The sequence below is a fragment of the Bos taurus genome, chromosome 4 (assembly GCF_002263795.3).
Source record: "Bos taurus isolate L1 Dominette 01449 registration number 42190680 breed Hereford chromosome 4, ARS-UCD2.0, whole genome shotgun sequence".
NCBI classification, from domain to species: domain Eukaryota; kingdom Metazoa; phylum Chordata; class Mammalia; order Artiodactyla; family Bovidae; genus Bos; species Bos taurus.
Window position 1 is genome coordinate 86,247,400 of NC_037331.1, and position 19,335 is coordinate 86,266,734.

General features: G+C 38.1%; 2 long non-coding RNA genes across 2 annotated transcripts in view; one reads left to right on the plus strand and one right to left on the minus strand.

Moving 5' to 3' along the window:
- Window positions 1-5,951, minus strand: part of LOC112446337 (uncharacterized) — a 110,499-nt gene extending 104,548 nt beyond the window's left edge. The window contains exons 1-2 of the long non-coding RNA XR_003034267.2: window positions 5,745-5,951; window positions 4,716-4,809 (exon numbers count right to left, since the gene is read on the minus strand). This is a non-coding gene — a long non-coding RNA (uncharacterized lncRNA). The remainder of the gene's footprint in view (window positions 1-4,715; window positions 4,810-5,744) is intronic.
- Window positions 5,952-6,015: 64 nt separating this feature from the next.
- On the plus strand, window positions 6,016-18,014 carry LOC132345187 (uncharacterized). The gene is made up of 4 exons (XR_009494382.1): window positions 6,016-6,134; window positions 10,664-10,782; window positions 17,118-17,151; window positions 17,748-18,014. It is a non-coding gene; the product is annotated as an uncharacterized lncRNA (long non-coding RNA).
- The last annotated feature ends 1,321 nt before the right edge of the window (window positions 18,015-19,335 follow it).

The following is a 19,335-nucleotide window of genomic DNA, read 5'->3' on the forward strand; positions in this document are numbered from 1 at the left end:
ATGGACATAAAGTTTCTTTTTCTCATTTAAAAAATTTTTTTAAACTTTTAATTTTGTATTGGAGTACAGCAGACTAACCAACAATGCTGTGACTGTCTCAAGTGAACAGAGAAAGGGCTCAGCCATACAGACACACATATGAATTCTTCCCCAAACTCCCCTCCCATCCAGGTTGCCACACAACATTGAGCACAATTCATTTGCTATACAGTAGATCCTTGTTTGTTACCCATTTTAAGTATAGCAGTGTGTACATGTCCGTTCCAAACTCCCTAACTATCCCTTCCCTCCAGCAGTCATAAATTTGTTCTCTAAGTCTTTGAGTCTCTTTTTGTTTTCTAAGTTTCAGTCAGTTCGTTTCAATCATGCCTGACTATTTGTGACCCCTTGGACGGCAGCACACCAGGCTTCCCCGTCCATCACCAACCCCCAGAGCTTGCTCAAACTCGTGTCCATTGAGTTGGTGATGCCATCCAACCACCTCATCCTCTGTTGTCCCCTTCTCCTTCTGCCTTCAATCTTTTCCCAGCATCAGGGTCTTTTCCAATGAGTCAGTTCTTTGCAACAGGTGGCCAAAGTATTGGAGTTTCAGCTTCACCATCACTCCTTCCAATGAATATTCAGAACTAATTTCCTTTAGGATGGACTGGTTTGATCTCTTTGCAGTCCAAGGGACTCTCAAGAGTTTTCTCCAACACCTCAGTTCAAAAGCATCAATTCTTTGGCACTCAGTTTTCTTTATAGTCCAACTCTCACATCCATACATGACTACTGGAAAAACCATAGCTTTGACTAGATGGACTTTTGTCAGCAAAGTAATGTCTCTTTGTAAGTTTATTTGCATCATTTCTTTTTGGATTCCAACAAAAGGGATGTCATACGATATTTCTCATTCTCTGTCTGACTTACTTCACTCAACATGACAATCTCTTGGTCCATTCATGTTGTTGCAAATGGCATTATATTATCCTTTTTAAAGGCTGAGTAATATTCTACTGTATATATAATGGACACATCTTTTTCCATTCCTCTGTTTATGGACATTTAGGTTGCTTCCATGTGTTAGCTATCATAAACAGTGTTGCAATGAACATTGGGGTGCATGTATCCTTTCAGATCGTGGTTTTTTTCCTGGATATTTGCCCAGAAGTGGGATTGCAGGGTCATATGGTAGCTCTATCTTTAGTTTTTTAAGGAAACTCATAGTGGCTGTACCAATTTACATTCCAACCAACAGTGTAATGAGGGTTTCCTTATCTCCACAGTCTCTCCAGCATTTACTGCTTATGGATTTTTGATGATAGCTATTCTGGTTGGTGTGAAGAGATTTCTCATTATGATTTTGATTTGCATTTCTCTAGTAATTAGCTGATATAAAGTTCTTGATTTCAATGATGTGTGTAGTGAATCTTCCAATGATATAATTTTGGATAAAAACAATTGGCAGGTAGGGAGGAAAATGAGAATGAAATTAAATATGTAGAACAGCAACAGTGTGTATCTTTATCATTCTGACTGTGTGGCCTTGTAAACATTAGCAAATTTCTTTGGGTCTGTTTCTTAATTGATTAAAAAATTAAGGAGATGATTTCACAGGAGATGACTTATTCCAAGCTGATTTCCTACTCTAAAATTCAAAGATTCTAAAGTTTAACTAATTTGATTTCAGTATATAAGGAGACTTTAGTAAACTACAAGAAGACCTGGATTTTGCATAGTTCAGACTTTTTACCATAGACAGATGAAGATATTGAAGATTTGCTTATATAATTCACAGATAACACAAACCTGGATTGGATGTAGTGCAGAAACAAGATTCAAAATAGAGTCTTAAGATTGCTTTTGTATTCAAATGAGAAAATCTAATTTAGTAGCAGTTTATATGTGTGAAAAAGACATGTTGTTGTTTATTTGCTCAGTCATGTCTGGCATTTTGGGGACCCTATGGACTGTAGCCCACCAGGCTCCTCTGTCCATGGGATTCTCCAGGGAAGAATACTGGAGTGGGTTGCCATTTCCTTCTCCAGGGATCTTCCCAACCCCAGAGATCGAACCCATGTCTCCTGCATTGGCAGGTGCATTCTTTACCTCTGAGCCACCAGGAAGAAATAGTACCTAGTACCTCAAATTTAGTATGAACCAACCGTGTAACATGAATACGTATATGCATGTGTGGGGGGTGGTGAAAGAGAGAGACAATAGCACCATATTATCAGTATATAACAAGAGCCTTAAAAAATCGTATTGCTGTTGTTGTTCAGTCGTTCAGTCATTCTGATTCTTTGCAACCCCATGGACTGCAGTATACCAGGCTTCCCTGTCTTTCACTATCTCCCTGAGTTTGCTCAAACTTGTGTCCATTGAGTCGATGATGCTATCCAACCATCTCATCCTCTGTCGTCCCCTTCTCCTCCTGGCTTCAATCTTTTCCCAGTATCAGGGTCTTTTCCAGTGAGTCAATTCTTTGCATCATGTGGCCAAAGTATTGGAGCTTCAGTTTCAGCATCAGTCCTTCCAATGAATATTCAGGGTTGATTTTTCCTTGCTGTCCAAGGGACTCTCAAGAGTCTTCTCCAGCACCACATTTCGAAAGCATCAATTCTTTGGTGCTCAGCCTTCTTTATGGTCCAACTCTCACATGTGTACATGACTACTGGAAAAACCATAGCCTTGACTCTACAGACCTTTGTCAGCAAAGTGATGTCTCTGCTTTTTAATATGCTGTCAAGATTTGTCGTAGCTTTTCTTCCAAGGAGCAAGCATCTTTTAATTTCATGCCTTCAGTCACTGTCGGCAGTGATTTTGGAGCCCAAGAAAGTAAAGTCTGTCATAGTTCATTCTAAGGAGGCAATAAGGAACATATTCTTCATTTCCTCCTTAGAAGTAAATCTTCTCTTCCCATTCATCCTTTACCCCTAGACTACTCAGCACTAATGACCCTCACCCTCTTAGCTCTGATAACCTAATGACCTTCATCTCCAATCCACTTAATCCATCAACTGCTCCTCATGTTGGTATTTCCCACTATCCTGAACTGCTCCTCATGTTGTTATTTCCCACTATCCTGCACTGCTCTATCATGAAGATTTAAACTCTGAAATTCCAATTGCATTGTCAAATTTCTAAACATGGTCTATCAGTGCCTCTAATCTAACATGATTAGTACTAACATCATCTTATCCAAACTTGTTCGTTGCTTGGTTTTTCATATTTCTGTTAACAGTGCCATGGCTGGCTTATTAGCTGATGTTGATAACCTTTAAGTCATCACTCTCCTAAGTTTAAATGCTCCTTCTTCACTATACTTCATTATCCACTTTCTGAACAATAACAATAGCATTTTAATGCAATTCCTTTCTTCCTTCTTCACATTGTAACAAATTGTTCCCAATGCTCTCAGATTAGTCTTCCCAATGCCTCCCTCTGATCCTGGTATTGACTTACTGAAAAGCCTTGCTGACTCCTTTTCTGACTAAATAGAAACTAAATCCTACAGTTTGTTACACAGAACTTTTGGTAAAGTGCCCCTCATCTGTCTTTTCCAGCATGATTTCCAACAACTTCATAAATCAGCCCTTTGCTTCAATCTGTTCTACCCAAATAATTTGATGCTTCTCAGTCCCTCAATTTTTCTATTGCTCTTCTGTTTTCAAGCCCTGCTTCACTGTTCCTGCCTTGTAACCTGCTCTAATCTTCCCTTCTGAGTTAAAAAAGTAAATGTATCTTCCCCCAAACTTCTATACCACTCCCTATCTTGTTACTTTTACCTCTCGCTCATATTTTCATATAAATGCATATATTTGGCTGATTTTCGTAACAAAGTACATAATATAGTGAGACCTTATGTTATACATCCTTGTGTTAGTCTTTCATCCAATAATTTGAAATGTTTATTGAGCATCTCACATGTGCTAGGTGATGTGGATAAGCAATGACCAAGAGGAATCTCTTTTGGGGCTTAGTTTACAAATGCTAAACCTATTGGTAAATAAGTGATGAATGAATAGTTGATAAATTGGAATTATGATAAATACTAAAAATAAAAAGTACACAATGCAATACCAATATATAGAAAGTGAACATATGATACTGTTTTTATAATCCAAAACACCCTTTCAATGGAGCCATATTCAGTCTAGCCTAAAAGTATGTGCTGTGTGTGTGTGTGTGTGTGTGTGTGTGTGTGTATGAAGTCGCTCAGTCGCGTCCGACCCTCAGCGACCCCATGTACTATAGCCTACCAGGCTCCTCTGTCCATGGGATTTTCCAGGCAAGAGTACTGGAGTGGGGTGCCATTTCCTTCTCCATGCGCTAGTCTAGAAGACATTATTTTTTTGATTTACAGCATGATCCAATTATGAGTAAAGACCATAATATCTGAGCGACAAAATAGGAAACTAAATTCCCATTCTTGGGCAAGCATAACTGACTAGTTTGGTGACAAACCTAAGGTAGACATACAGTATGGCCTTTTTCTTCCTCTTGTTTTATGCTAGAGCAGCTATTTTCTGCTTTTACGAATTGCATGGAGCCATCAATTATGGCCAGTAATCTTCAACAAAATACGAAGAGCAAAAGTATAAAGAAGCAAGTGATTCATCACTAAGCCTGAGGCCAGCTGTAAGGGGAAAAGCCCTTTCTGGCTTGGAGCTAGCAGGCACAATAGCACATTATTCCTGAAGGAGCTATGGTTTGAAATTTCTGAATGGGCTTACCATCAGTCTCAGCTGGCAGCCTACTCAGCATGCACAGGCAGGTAAACTCTTCAAATACACTTCTTTTTCAGTATGGAGACTGTTCCTGGTATTTCTATATTCATCAAAAAACAAGGTGAGATTTTATTTTTGTTTTCTTCCACTGAATTCATGCATCTAACTGTGAGAGTATAAAATTCCCTCCAACTCTCGTAAGCAAGAGCTTTCTCTTTCTCAGACATAAGGTATCTTATCTCTTTTGGCACCTCTGATTGTCAGTACATGAGTTCTGAGAATAATAAATTACAGGTGGTTAGAGGCACCCCACTCCAGTGCTCCTGCCTGGAGGATCCCGTGGACGGAGGAGCCTGGAGGGCTGTGGTCCATGGGGTCGCTGAGGGTCGGACATGACTGAGCGACTTCACTTTCACTTTTCGCTTTCATGCATTGGAGAAGGAAATGGCAACCCACTCCAGTGTTCTTGCCTGGAGAATCCCAGGGACGGGAGAGCCTGGTGGGCTTCCGTCTATGTGGTCACACAGAGTCGGACACGACTGAAGTGACTTAGCAGCAGCAGCAGACATCTAAATGGAAGCAAGAAGGCCACCGTCACAGCTACTTTTCTAATGTGGCATGTGGGTGAAAGTAGGGATACTGGGACAGAAAGCAACATTCTAGGTAGAGACTGACCTCTTGGGAATGAGATGAACTGAAAGAATTAACCATACAAAAGGTTACCAGGGAGGACTAGTTTTTGTACGGCCCTGAATTGAAATAAAATACAGTGAACTAATGAAAGCCATTGTTGCTGTGTTCTCTAATTAACTGACTTTTAAACATCCTTAAGGACAATGAAGAACACACAAGGCATAGAGGAATTTTTTCACAATGAATCCTGAACGTTGCCTCTGCAGCAAGAGGTAAATGAGGATAGAAGAATGAAATATGCTTCTTCATGAATTTCCCTCTTTTTCTTTGCGAAAAAAATTTTTTATGGCAAGCAAATTGGAGACATTGTCAAAGAACAGTTCCTCTTCACATAAAGGTTACCTTTATAAAGCTGGCAGTCAGTGCCCTTGTGGTTCATCTGCCAAGTAAGTGCCAGGAGTGGAATCTATACTGTGGCAGGCGTGGAGGCAGGCAGGCCTGGCTCTCCCACCCTCCTTATGAATCACTGTTCTTTGCTCCTTTGTACCCGAGTTGCCACTTTTCCCACTCTCTGCCTCCCTTCTCATTGGAGGGATCTCTTCCCTCACACATGAGATGAATGTTCCGTTGTTGCCAGGAAGCCAGGCTTACTGAATGCTGATTTCATGGAAGTCGCACAAGAGAGGCAAACAGTAACCTTCCGAGTAATCTGCATGAAAAGTGACTTTACAAGACATAAAGTGTCCAGTTTGGCTGATGATGCCTCATTTGTGCTACTTTAAAGGAGAGGAGGTATATACATATATATATATATATATATATATATGTAATACATTACATATATATATATGCTATATATACATAGATTTTTCCTTTAGTGTATACACATGTACACATATGGTTTTGTTTCCATTTTGGGTTGAGTGTTTTAAATGGATCTGTCTTTTTTATCCAATGACTTTTCTTTTTTTTTAAAGATCCCCAGAAAAGCGCAACTTTAAATTAGTTCTATTTTTTAAATTCCTAGTATATTCTAGAGGGTGTTGTATATACATGTACATATATGTGACACTTAATATTCAATTTCTGGGGTCTGATATGGTAGAAAGGTATATTTATTTCCTTTTTTAACATCTAAGATGAGAGGGGCTATTCAAAAGAAGCAAATAAGTGCTCAATAAAAGATATTCTCTTAATATAAAAGATATCTCCATAATCATTACTTTCTGTAGTTCTCAAAAATAAAAATTTTTACAGTATGTCATCTCAAACTATGCCCCATTGTCAATTACTCAAGCTACTTTTATGCCAAGACTTTACAGGAGTTAAAAGGAGATTAGGTAATCACTTATAGTAAACTGTATCTTTATTTACTCTAAACAGCTTTATATGGTGAACTGTCACTTACCTTGTGACTTGATAAACTCACAGGGAAAACACTGCTTGACAGTATGATTTGTTTTTATAAAGCAGAGGGGAGGATTTCAGGGTTATATTCTGAGTAGTAAATGGCCATAAATACAATTCTTCAAAGGCCTGGAAAACACAAAGATTGCTTATAATAAAAACCATCCCCTAGTATATCTTAAATAACAATTAATTATCTATATTGTGCTGACACACACTTTACATTCAATTTTTTCTTCCTGGTGTCATACATCTTTATAATGATGAAGAAATAAAGCTACCATATGTTATATGCTTCCAGATTTATGACAATTACAAACAAGAAGAAGCAGAGTAAGCTAATTTCACAAAAGAGAGAAATCTATTTATTGAAAAATTCAGTACCTAGCTGGCAGTGATTTGCAAACTGTGACCAGAAGAGCTCTTAAGAAATGAAATATCCATGTTAGTAATGTGATTCCACTGAAGACATTTTTCATATGTTATTTTCCATTTTTCCACTGTTTTCACTAGTAAAACCAATAGAAATCATCTAAATTAAATCTAATAGGAAATCTGATCACTCAGAATCAGTAATGGTAAATAGAGATTCACTGTAAATCCTCCTGCTCAGTTCAGCCCAGATCTACAAGCATCTAAGAGCTGTTTGGCCCTCTGTTAGCAATCTTGGCAGAAATTCAGAAGATTGAATGGAGATGAATTCTTAATGACTTCCTAACATGTAGGTGGGGGGCTCTTTCCAGAAGGAGACTGAGACACAAGATCTGTAATTACAGAATGAGGAAATTGGGTACATTGAGGCTTCTCCTCAGGATGGAAATACAGGAAGTCAGTTAGCAGAAATGCGATTCTGCCGTTAGATTCAAATAACAACAGAGGAGTTCTCAATATGCATTTAAAATATTAGTTTCGTTTGAACAAGAAGCATTTATTCATGTTGGTTGTCTACTGAGACTTTTTCGGCTATTGAAAGGCCGCTATGTGGCTTTCTTGAGTCTTCTCGGGTCTAGGATATGAATTCTGTTTTGTGATCAATTTCACATTTGACATTTGGTCCTCATGCTATGGATCTCTAGGTGGTCGTATTTTGCATCTTGGAGATGTGAAATATTATGTGCCAGGTTATTCACTCCTTGCCTAGTTTGTGTGTCTTGGAAAGTTGTTTCAAATAACCAAATTGCCTTGCTGTACACCTGAAACATTGTAAATCAATGATATTTCAATAAAAAATAAAATATAATCATAAATTCTAGAATGAGAATATCTTTCCTTGTGTTACCATGGTTTTCCTTAAGTCAGATTAAACATATGCCTGTTTCCTGTCCAATATGGAAGGCACAAGCCACAAGAGACCAGTCAGCACCCACACTGGGGCTGTTCTGATTGACTTGCAATATGAATATAAAATACACACCAGATTTTGAAGCTGTCATATGAAAAAAGAATGAAAATATCTCAGTAAGGTATTTGTATCAGCTACATGATGAAATGATATTTTAGATATGCTGTATTAAATGAAATACACTATTAAAATGAATTTTATTTGTTTATTTTTACTTTTAAAGATATGTGGCTACTAGAAAATTTGAAATTTTACATGTGCCTCATATTGTGTATCTATTAAATAGTGCTGTATAGCTATATAGTCAATATATTATAGCTACAAATTCCGAGCGAATCACTTTAATTTCTTTCCCCTGTCCCAGTTTGTATGTTTTATGCAGCCTACAAGACATTTGTTGTGGGAGAATACACAAGGTTCATATGAGGCAGAGTCATTGGTCACCCAGAATATGACCCTCAATAGCAGCAATACTGCCGTGATCAGCAGGAAAGAAGGGTCCTTAATAACTAAGGTGATGGACATAATCACTGACTTTCCCAGACCTCCAAATCTGGGATTTGGGGGGCCTGCAATCACAAGCACATCTCAAAACAGGGATAGAATTCACTGTATGGAAACATTTCCTTTAACACATGGTTATTATAAAGACAATCTAAGCTGAAGAAATACTTGAGATTCAACAGATGCAGGGTAAAATACTTCTTGGAACTCCCTTAATCTGAGGTGCACGCATGCTCAGTCGTGACCGACTCATTGCGGTCCCATGGACTGCAGCCCGCCAGGCTCCTCTGTCAATCAGATTTTCCAGGCAAGAATACTAGACTGGATTGCCTTTTCCTTCTCAGGGGGATCTCCCCGACCCAGGGATCAAACCCACGTCCACTGTTTCTCCTGCATTAGCAGGTAGATTCTTTACCATTGAGCCACCTGGAAGCCCCTCGTTTATCCTAATAAAGGCAGAGACTTCTGGAAAACGATCACAGCTGGGAATTCCCTCTTCAGGGTGGCTTTTACTCTCAGGAAACTAACAGTATCAGGGAGTGCCCTGGCAGTCCAGTGGTTAGGACTTAGGGCTTCCACTGCCAGTCCAAGTTTGACCTCTGGTTAGGGAACCCCACAAGATGCAAGGCCAAAAAAAATCATAACACACAAAACTATGAAATTGTCTGAACCTTGAACTCATGCTTTCTTAATCTCATTAGAGAGCTTTTTGGATTCTACAGTTTAAATGGAAGACATGGTGGTAGATGAGGGCTGACAGGATTTTGTGAATTCCAAGAGACTGCATGGAACCTCGAGGACTGGGAGAACTGTAACTTGAGTCCCGAAACTGGAGCAGGGCTGAAAATTTTAGACAGATAGATAGACAAAATGGAGGATCACACAAACTTTGTATTGATTTGGTGTCCATACCCTGATAGCTCAGTTGGTGAAGAATCCGCCTGCAATGCAGGAGACCCTGGTTTGATTCCTGGAGAAGGGATAGGCTACCCACTCCAGTATTCTGGCCTGGAGAATTCCATGGACTGTATAGTCATGGGGTCTCAAAGAGTCGGACACAACTGAGCAACTTTCACTTTTCACCATCAAACATTTGGTATATTAAGTAAAATTTTTCAAATTATTTTTTTTTAGTTGAAACATCTTTATATTTCCTCAGGCCTCTTATTGTCTCCAAAAGCAAATTGATACCCCCTTCTTTGTGTCCTACAACACTTGCCATTCGAATCATCATTGTAGGAACTGCCACCTGTTCATAAAAGATATTAGACCGGGTTGAATGGTTACATTTTCTTTATACTTAGGTAAAAATTAATAGTCAACTACTAGTGAATGTTCAGTTCTAAAAGACATGTGCTGTGTTTCTAAACCAACACCTTTCTCTACTTAAATCACTTCATCTATATCACAACTCCATAGGTAAGTATGTTGTCTTCAATTTACAGATAAGCAAACTGCAGACCAGAGATAGTAAATAATTAATCCATATTCATACAGCCTATGACAAAGGAAGGTCTCCCTGGATTCAAATCCATTCCTTTTAGTCATGTAACTAAACTACACTGTCTTTGGCTGTGTGAATTATGTACCAAAGCCAGATGGTGCATAAGCTATAAATTTGCAAAACATTTCATCTGACTAGTGAAAAGTGTGAACAAGAGAAGGAGGGCATAATTAGTCATCCTTTAATACAAAAGTGTTAGATTGCACTGGGAGGGGGGCCCTTTTGCTCAAACATAGAATAAGAACCTTGAGAAAAATATGTTGCTCACCAAATATGTTTTTTTTTAACAGAATATCAAACCTAAGAACAAAAAGGGTATGATGTAATTAAAAAGCATGGAACTATAGATAAGTTATAAATTTAAAAACTGTTTCCCTACTATTATCAAATGGAAAGTATTCACAAGTGTTCTCCATTTTTCATAAGTTCACTTTACTCCACTTTATGTTCATGAAAGACCTACATTAGTGCTTGTTTTAGCTAACAAAAAGAAATCTCAGGAGGATTTTCATTTTTATGGAAAAAGGAGAAAATGAAAATATCATTCAGCTATTTGTTTTGCAGCAAGCTGTTATAGAGGCAGTGCACCCCATGCAGTGAGAGTGGTCTCGCCAAGCTTCTTTCCCAGGACCCACCTCAGCAGCATCTCAACATCAAGGTGCCCTAAGCTTTGAACTGTGTTGGTAAGCATCTGTGCTTTCACCTCCCTTTATTTTGTGCTTCCATTAGCAAGGAATGTCCTAAGGTAATTGCTTCTTGCCTTTATACTTTTTGGCCTATGAAAGCTTTCATAGGAAAGCTCTACTTCTAGACAGCAAGGGAAACTTGTATTTCTACCTGTACACCTTAAAAACATTTATGTCTGGCCCATAATCACATAAATTTCGTATGATTTTGTCTTCAAATGCTCTTTCTCATGCCCTTATTTTTTTTCCTTTGAGAATTTCTACTAAAATTTCCTTTGGAATGCATGAATTTTTCCTTTCAGCCGTGGAGTCCATCTGTTGTCCTATACAAAGCCAGGGGCAATTAACAGTACTAGGATGGAATTTTATTGGAAGAAGTAGGACATATTTCTGATTGTTTTAAAAAATAATTTGCTCTTTTTATCCATACCTGGCTTAATATAAATTAACAGTTGGTCAGTGCATAACACAATAAAATAACAACAAGTTCCGCCCACAGACTAACAGATTGCATTTTAGGTACTGAAAAAAGGCAGTCAAATTTACTAATTAACTTTTCAACCTTAAAAAATTTTAGCATATTTATAGAGATTATTTTTAATGTGCTTTATAAGTAAATAAATTGAACATGACTTAAACTCTAATGCATGTGCATATTAATCTAAATGGAAATATAAGTTCTTTCTGGATTCTAAATTGTCAATAGTTTCATGTTTCTCTAACTATCCCATCCTTTGTCATTAATTTATATGTCCTTTTAATATACAAGGCATACCTTCTTTTATTTTTTTTTAACCATTTGTGACATAGTAAGAAATATATATTTGATCTCTGCCCCCTGTTTCTAGACCAGAACTCCCTAAAGCCCTTGGAATTTCCTTAGTGATAAAGGTGAGAGAGGCATCTTCTGTTATTCATAACAAATCCCTCTTGATCTAACCCCAGTTTATACTAATGTGGTGACTCCTGGAGAAAGGTGACTGGTTGCCAGAGGAACCAACCACGTGATTAGAGAGTTAGAACTTTCAGCCCCAACTCCTTGGTTGGTGATTTAGTTGCTAAGTTGTGTCCAACTCCTGTGACCCCATGGGCTGTAACCTGCCAGGCTCCACTGTCCATGGGCTTCTCCAGGCAAGAATACTGGAGTGGGTAGCCATTTCCTTCTCCAGGAGATCTTCCTGACCCAGGGTCTCCTGCATTGCAGGCAGATTCTTTACCAACTGAGCTACAAGGGAAGACCCCCCTCAACTCCTTACCTCTAGGGAAAGAAAAGGGGCTGGAGATTGACTTAATCACTCATGGCCAATGTTTTCAACAAATCATTCTTTTGTAATGGAAATTTCATTAAAAAATCCTAAATATGAAGGGGTGCACAGAGCTTCTGGATTGGTGAACACATGAACCGAGAAGCTCCTGCTCCTTCCCCAGACCTTGTGCTATGCTCACCTTCCATGGCTTGCTCCTGAGTTGCACCCTTTTATAAATGGGTAATAAGCGCAGCACTTTCCAGAGTTCTGTCAACTCTTCTAGCAAATTATCAAACCCAAAGAGGGGGTTGTGGGAACCCCTGATTTATAGCCAGAAGATTTAGAAGTACTGGAGGCCTGGACTCTTCATTGTCATCTGAAGTAGGGGCCAATTTGTGAGACTGAGCCCTTAGCCTGTGTGTGTGTTAGTTGCTTAGTTGTGACCAACTTTTTGCAATCCCATGGACTGTACCCTGCCAGACTCCTCTGTCCATGGAATTTCCCAGGCAATAATACTAGAGTGGATTGCCATTTCCTTCTCCAGGGGATCTTCCCAACCCAGAGATCAAACCTGAGTCTCCAGCATTGCAGGTAGATGCTTTACCATATGAGCCACCAGGGAAGCCCTGTGGGTCTACACTAACTCCAAGTAGTCAGTTTTTAAAGTGTTGTGAGGAGAGAAATAGTTTTTAATTTTCCTTTACTATCCCTCTTCTAAAAGAATAAAAATACTCCCTGCAAACGTTTGAATAAATGTATACACAAATAAATGTCTAAAATAGACACCATAATCCAGAAAAACCAGTGTAAACCCAACATATAAAAAAAATTAAAACTATGCATAACATTTTTGGATAAAAATCAACTCAAAGAATACAATATATAAAATTAAACATAATCATTTTCTTTAATTTTTTTCCTTCAATCCTTTGACAGAGAAGTCTATTGATTCATAAAGCCTCACATAAATATAATTTTTATCTTCTACCACATAAAATAATATTTAGCTATTAATACATTAAATGTTTACCTACTTTTTAAAATTATGAATTATCTTAGTATTTTTACTTATTTTTAGAAACCTGACCCAACTTAAGTTAAGAGTGGCATAAAATGTCCTAGCTTTCTTACTCTATGAGATGGAGGTAAACAATCAAACTCTCTCTATATACTTATGCCTACACACATACACATACATATATAATAGAACTGGGACTTTCTATGTGATCAAAAGAGCAATTATTTTTATTTTAATAGGTGAATTAAAACAATTCACATTTACCTTATGACAGATGTGGATGTCATAGTCTTATTAAATATTTCATATCTTCTAAATCACTGCAGATGGTGATTGCAGCCATGAAATTAAAAGATGCTTACTCCTTGGAAGAAAAGTTATGACCAACCTAGATAGCATATTCAAAAGCAGAGACATCACTTTGCCGACAAAGGTCCGTCTAGTCAAGGCTATGGTTTTTCCAGTAGTCATTTATGGATGTGAGAGTTGGACTGTGAAGAAAGCTGAATGCTGAAGAATTGACGCTTTTGAACTGTGGTGTTGGAGAAGACTCTTGAGAATCCCTTGGACTGCAAGGAGATCCAATCAGTCCATCCTAAAGGAGATCAGTCCTGGGTGTTCTTTGGAAGGAATGATGCTAAAGCTGAAACTCCAGTACTTTGGCCACCTCATGCAAAGATTTGACTCATTGGAAAAGACTCTGATGCTGGGAGGGATTGGGCGCAGGAGGAAAAGGGGACGACAGGGGATGAGATGGCTGGATGGCATCACCGACTCGATGGACATGAGTCTGAGTGAACTCCGGGAGTTGGTGATGGACAGGAAGGCCTGGCGTGCTGCGATTCATGGGGGTCGCAAAGAGTCGGACATGACTGACTGAACTGAACTGAACTGAACTGAAAGATATCTTAAAAAGTTATTCACTCTGTTTTATTTGTTTTTGATGTATGCATCTCCTAAAAATAGAGAAATACTATATTCTGTACTACTAGTAGTAGTGAAGTCGCTCAGTCATGTCCGACTCTTTGCGACTCCATGGACTGTAGCCTACCAGGCTCCTCAGTCCATGGAATTCTCCAGGCAAGAGTACGGGAGTGGGTTGTCATTTCCTTCTCCAGGGGATCTTCCCAACCCAGGGATCGAACCTGGGTCTCCCACATTCCAGGGAGATGGTTTAACCTCTGAGCCACCAGGGAAGACTATTCTGTACTACTGGCTCCCCTTATAATTATAACTCATATGTTAAATTAGTCTTTTTCATATTTGGTCAATATATTTCTAAATTTCCTTCAAAAAAAAAAAAAGAAATCTATTTTATTTCAGCTCATTTCTTCCTCTATCTAATTTTAGTTAACTCTAATATGTTTCTTAGTTTTTCCATTTGTGCTGAAAAATGTAGTTATACTTCTATTAATTGATTTTACAGGCTTATATTTATCTTCAGCTAGTAAAAATAAGGAAATTCGTGCAGCATCTCTCATCCTCCTAATTTTTTTGTTAAATTGTCTCCCTACCTTCTAATTTTCCTTTAGTTGTGTGTAATTATCAATGCTGGCTGCCCATTAGTCATCTGCGGGCTTCCCAGGTAGCACTTACTAAAGAACCTGCCTGTCAGTTCAGGAGATGTTCGAGACGTGGATTCAATCCCTGGGTTGGGAAGATGCCCTGGAGAAGGGAAAGGCAACTCACACCAGTATTCTCGCCTGGAGAATCCCATGGACAAAGGAGGCTGGAGGGCTACAGTCCATGGGTTGCAAAGAGTTGGACACAACTGATGCAATTTAGCAGGCACACACACGGAGATGTTGAAACATACCAGTGTGCAGGCCCCAGCCCAGAACTATTAGAGAAAAATCTATGCACCCAGATTTGGAGCACTGGCGTGACTTAAGAGTTCCACAGGTGGTTCTAATATGCAGCCAGGCTTGAGAACCACTGGTTTACACTATGTTTTACTGTTTTCAGGCATTTGGCCAATTCAGTTCTCATCATCTGATGTCTCATCATTTCTTTCATTACTCTTCCGCAAAGAGGCAAATGCTTCATTAAGTTCTCTTCCTCCCCCTCTTTTTTTTTCATGTTTTCTATTTTTCATGGTTAAAATTTGACAGTTTCTCAGCATTTCATGGCAACGTTTTCTGGTGAAGCTTTTGCTTTTGTGAATTTGTTTTCCTCTTCCCTTGCTTCCATTTTCTTGTAGTATCTCCAATTAAACTCTCTTCTGGTTCTTCCTTATTTCGTATTTTCAGGAGGTGAGTTTTTTTTTTTTTTTTTTTCTGGGAAAGAGAATTCCATTGAAAAAAACTTTGTGGACACACAGCTTGTGCAGTTGTAGAAGGTTCTTTGCACAGAGGACTCTGTGCTCTTCTGTCACCATCTTAAAATTTTTAATAATTTCTAAACAAAAGATCTCACACTTTTGAGGGAAGGAGGGGAAGCGCTTCAGGTTAGCAAGACCTTTCTTTATGACCCCCAGTGGAAATGGACAATATTTTATAATACCCGACTTCCTACTGCAGCTAGAGAGGCCATCTGCTTGCTAGAGAAGAGGCTTCTTTGTTGTGTGGTTGCTGGTTTAAACTTGACTCCTCCACCTTGGAAGAAAAACAAAGCAAAGAAAGGTCATAAAAGATTTCATGTAGCACCTTTTAACTGCTGCAGACGAGGAATTTAGGACAGGATGCGTTCTTCACCACTCTCTGAGCTTGGAGGAAGTGAGGTCCTGCTTCCTACTCTTGTTCTGGCTACTGTTCCCAGCTCTCTCACCACTTTAGGGTTTAAGGTTTTCTTTACTGCCTCATTTTACCAGAAAAGCCCAGCCTTTGTATTTTTAGCTTTTATTCCCTTTATCACTTTTAAATGATTTGTAGGAGAAAAGAAAAAGGAAAATATCTGAATTTACTTGGTAATCCTGAAAAGTATATTCAACACTCTGTGTCTTTATGCTTTATAGGTATCTTCTGAAGGCAACCTATAACCCAAGAGTCTCTATCTTTCAGCTGTGTGTAGGAGTGAAGAGGTTAATCTATTTACATGTATTTATACTGATATATTTAACCCTTATTTCTTTTGTTTTCTTGCTTTTTAGTGGCATTTTTAATTAATTGTATATATATATATTACATACACTACTAATTTGAATATTATATACTCTACTTTTATTGCGAATTCGTATTCTAAAAAAATAACATGCACGTTTAATTTATAAAATAAAAAACAATCAATGCCTACTTTTTTCTTCAGGCTTCAGGTGGCTCAATGGTGACAAATAGCCTATGCAGGAGACACAGGTTTATTCCCCGGGGTTGAAAAGTTCCCCTGCAAAAGGAAATGCCAAACCACTTGAGTACTCTTGTCTGGGAAATCCCAGGAACAGAGGAGCCTGGTAGGCTACAGTCCATGGGGTCACAAAAGAGTCAGATTCAACTCAGTGACTAAACAACAATCTTCTTCACATACACTTAACATATACATCTTGAACACCTATATACAACTCCTATCTAAATGTAACACTTTGTCCAGACATAAGCCTCATGTGAAGAGTTGACTCACTGGAAAAGACTCTGATTCTGGGAGGGATCGGGGGCAGGAGGAGAAGGGGATGACAGAGGATGGGATGGCTGGATGGCATCACCAACTCAATGGACATGAATTTGAGTGGAAGTTGGTGATGGACAGGGAGGCCTGGCATGCTGCAATTCATGGGGTCGCAAAGAGTCGGACACGATTGAGAGACTGAACTGAACAGAACTGAAGTTTTATCTAGTTTACTAACCCTACAAGGCAGATATTTATGGTTCATAACTTGTGATTAACCCACCTGCTTTTAAATTTCTAATTTTTTTATTCCTATTTGTATGTCTGAATTAGTTTGAGATAGATTTACTTTTTGTCTTCTTTCTGTAACATTTCCTTTTAAGTAGGTGTATTTGTATGTTTTTGTTTGAAGTTATCTTTCTCAATCGTGAGAGATAATTTGCCAAGTATTCTAAGTTGATAGTTCTTTCTCCAAGACTTTCTAAGATATTAATTTATTATCTTCTGGTTTTTATTGTTGCTTCTGAAAGACCTGTGGTAAATCCAACTGACGTTACATTATAGGTAAGTTACCTTTACTCTCCAGTTTTTTTTAATGTCTTTATCTTTGGAGTTTCAAAGCCAGTTAAATATGTCTTGAATTGGAATTTTTATTGGATTTATTTTTATTCATTGTTCTGGGATCTGGAATGCTTTCTGAATCTGAGAATTCATGTCTCTCCTCAACTGGGGGAATTCTCAACCACTACCTCATCAAATATTACTTCTTCCCATTCTTGCCTTTTTATCCTTTCAGAACTCTGATAAGGTGTATGCTACTTTTTCTCATTCTAGCCTTCCTATGTCCTAACTTGTCTTTTATTTTTTCCTTCTCTTTGCTGAATTCTTAATAATCTCTTAGATCTATTTTACAGTTTCAGTAATTTTTGTTTTCAATTTCTGGTTTGTTCTTCAGATTTACCTTGTTATTTAGATCTTATGGTTTGCTTATTTTGGTGGCTTTATATTTTAATTTCCTTAAACTTTTATTCATAAGTTATTATAATCTATTTATAATAATTACTATATCTGTAACTCTGAGGGTCAAGTGCTGTTGTTTGTTTTCTCTCCTGATCCTTGTTTATAGTAGCTTATGCCCTCTTCTTTTTTTTTTTTTCCAGTTTTATCGAGATATAATTGAGACACATCACTGTATGAGTTTCAGGTATACAACATGAAGATTTGACTCATTGTAAAATGATTGCACCAGTAAGTTAACTTCTTGTTTTAAAATGTTGATTCATTTCATTTTTCTTCTAATCTGCATCTAAAAAATTCTGTTATACTCTAGATGAGGATGCCTTATTTCCAAGAAAATCTATAATATATCTTTATCTTAACCTATTAAGAAAAGCTATGACAAACCTAGGGAGAAGGCAATGGCAACCCACTCCAGTACTCTTGCCTGGGAAATCCCAGGGACAGGAGCCTGGTGAGCTGCTGTCTATGGGGTCGCACAGAGTCAGACATGACTGATGTGACTTAGCAGCAGCAGAAGCATGACAAACCTAGACAGCATATTAAAAAGCAGAAGCATTAGTTTGCCACAAAGGTCCGTCTAGTCAAACTATGGGTTTTTCAGTAGTCATGTATGGATGTGAGAGTCAGACCATAAAGAAAGCTGAGTGCCAAAGAATTGATGTTTTGAACCGTGGTGTTGGAGAAGACTCCTGAGAGTCCCTTGGACTGCCAGGAAATCAAATCAGTCAATCCTAAAACAAACAAATTCTGAATATTCACTGGAAGGACTGATGCTGAAGCTGAAGCTCCAGTACTTTGCCACCTGATATGAAGAATGACTCTTTAGAAAAGACCCTGATGCTGGGAAAGATTGAAGGCAGGAGGAGAAGGGGACAACGGAGGATGAGCTGGTTGGATGATATCACTGACTCCATGGACATGAGTTTTAGCAAGCTCCAGGAGCTGGTGATGGACAGGGAAGCCTGGTGTGCTGCAGACCATGGGGTTGCAAAGAGTCAGACACGACTGAGCAACTGAACTGAACTGATCTTTCATATTTTTCCATCCTTTTATGTCTGTGTTAATTTCTCAGAAATTTCCTCAGATATATTTTTCCAGTAGAAATTCATTGCTAGGTTTCAAATATTTCTGTTCTATTTTTATACTGCTTAGGTCCTTCTCTTTGTTTCTATTATTGTTTTTCCCTCTATTTCACTTTTATAAAAATATTAGTATATATTTATTTTACATATAAATCTATACACTACAACATACTCCTGAAATGTTGCTGTCTTTGTTGGTGTGGTGAATTCTATCCTATAATTATTTAAGAAATCCTGGGGAAGAAGAATTAAATAACAACTAAGGAAATGCCTCTTCTATTCCTATACTTCTATCATTTAGCATTTTGACAGGAGTTATAGCAGAAAACTGAATTACTTTATTATAATACCTCATTCTTTCACCAGCCAAATTACATCCAAATTTTTCATGTGGATTTCTTAGCCAATTTCTACTTGTAGGATAGTGGGATATTTTCTCAAAGACTGACTGGGCAGGATAGTGTGAAGGAATATAGCAATCATGCATGGATTCAGCTTTATTAGTACTCCAGAGTCTTCAATGTCAATTACCGCATTAGTGTAAACTTCAGATAACTGGACTCCCTAATTATCTTTAAAGATGTTAGGAATGAAGTCTCTTAATTCATCCAAATAAAAAAAAATTCTTCAATAAACTGATGAATTA